The sequence below is a fragment of the Euprymna scolopes genome, chromosome 6 (assembly GCF_053919585.1).
Source record: "Euprymna scolopes isolate OS-2025 chromosome 6, ASM5391958v1, whole genome shotgun sequence".
Lineage (NCBI taxonomy): Eukaryota > Metazoa > Mollusca > Cephalopoda > Sepiida > Sepiolidae > Euprymna > Euprymna scolopes.
This window is the reverse complement of record NC_136487.1, coordinates 30,115,483-30,117,878: the sequence shown is the minus strand read 5'-3', so window position 1 is coordinate 30,117,878 and position 2,396 is coordinate 30,115,483.

The window sequence follows — 2,396 nt, the reverse complement described above, 5'->3', positions numbered from 1 at the left end:
AGATTCCTTTTTTTTAACGTAAACGAAAACGAGGAAAATAGAATGAAACTTTATCTTGCTATTTTCTTGCAGATTAAAAACTTGGGTGGCCATATTTATGATTCATTAATGTAGAGACAAAGTGGTTACTCCCCAGATTTGAGTTTTTCTCTTAGCTGCGATAAATTCATTTTGTCAATTGTCTGTGAACTTTGTCAAAAATTTATTGAATTGAAAAATCCCTGAATTGTTTTTACGTCTTCTATCTTAAATTTGATGAGCTAAGCGGCTCAGCGTATTCCGATTCTTTCCGTTACCTGCAGGAAAATGCTCCTGAAAGTTTGGCTTTATCGCGGCACCAAAATATCATAAGTACCACCAATTCGTTAACGGTCAGACTTTTATTAATACACGACATCTAATTTTAGCATTTTCTGCTGATACCAGTTTTGCGCGAAAATAAGGCATTTGAATTCGTCTTTGATTAAATATGATAACTTGAAATCGTACAATTCTTATTCATTATCACCACAAACGTCAACTAATCTTGCTGGTCATCCTTAAATATATTAAGACATTTCCATTTTTTAAGAAAAAGTTATGATTTGGGCCCACACGGTAAAGATAATAATTTAAATGTCTGTGACAACTCTAGATCTATTGTTTGTACCCAATTTTCTAGGTAATAAGCGTACCGTTTTTTGTTTGACTATTCTTTGCAGTCCACATTAACAACGTCTTCATATCGTCTGTATAAAGTATCAAATGTTTTATCATTTTCTGGCACATACTCAAAAGTTTTTGTGGAACTATAAATCGTACCCTAGGATAAAGTAGAATCATTTTCAGCAATAATAATTTTTTTATTTGATTCTGTCGTTCTTCACTTTTCAATAATGCTGGTAGAAGTTATTCCTCATTTTATTGTTGTTATAGTTTTCTCTGTTGTTGCACCTCCTGTGTCTTTAGTCGTTCTTCCATTCTCTGTAGCCTTTAATCACAATTCTGAAGTTTGCTAATATCCAAAAAACAAAAACAAAAAAAAGAACGGATGTTTTTTATGTGGAAGAAAATAAGAGAGAAAAAAAAGCAGGAATTACAACAAAAGAAAAGAACAGTAATTACGATTTTTCTAACATATAACAGAATAGGAGGGACAAAAACAATTAAAAAATCTAGTAATGATTTTTTTTTACTTATAGCAAATAGAAGAGAGGGAAAATATCTACTTACAATTGTTTTCCATCCTTAAAATCCCGTTCGGTCCTTAATGTTCATGCGATAATTAAAAAATGTTCACATTTGTTATAACGCAGCAAAATTTTTGGGAACTGTTTGTATCACAAAGTCGGTGCAAAAGTTTTCCATGTAAAAGCATATGCACACACACACACACACACACACACACACACACACACACGCGCACAGACATATATATATATATATATATATAATAGCAAATAGTTAATAAACATGTTAAAACACTTTGGAAAACAGTTAAAAACATTTTTAATTTGAAAAGGAAACACTAAATAATAATAATAATAATAATAATAATAATAATAATAATAATAATAATAATAATACTAATATCCACTTATATAGTGTTTCCTTTTCAAATTAAATATGGTTTAATTATTTTTCAAAGTGTTTTTTAAGATATTTTATAAACTATTAGCTCTCATTATAAGCTCTATCTCCTATTTGGTTTTATCGAGCTTTTACATCCGGTAGAGATTACTTTATTAATATTAATTCTTTAATATTTATAATATACTTTAGTTTTACCATCTTGGATCATTTTTGTAAATTTAATTGTACTTTTTATTTTATATATATATATATATATATATATATATATGTGTGTGTGTGTGTGTGTGTGTGTGTGTGTGTGTGCATATAAATATATATATATGCATATATATATATATGTATATATATATTGTTTAATAGGTAGACCCCCCCCAAAAAAACGGACCCCGTGTAAACTTTATGTGATATCTCAATTATTTACCCACCGATTTCCCTTATTTTTAAGGACATGGAAGAATCAACGACCATGAGTACACCAATACCCCAGTGGGAGCTGGGGCAAGAATACACTGTGTTAAATTTTACTACAAGACTGGATCGTTTAAGACAACCCAGGACAGTTTAATGTGTCAGTTCGAATGTGAAAAGGCTCGATCCAAAAGCATAATTCAGAACTGGGTGGACCACTTCGGGAAGTATTGGACCGTGGAGAACCTTAACGCAGCCAGAGAGAACCGTCCAAGCCACTCGGGACGTCCCAAGAAGCGAAAGAGTGAGAGAGTCTCTCCAGCAGAGTCCGAAACGCTCTGTGCGTAAGCGAAGTCAGTCCCTCTGTATGCCCCGTGAGACTTGCAGGAGAGTGCTGATGAACGATATCAGGGCTT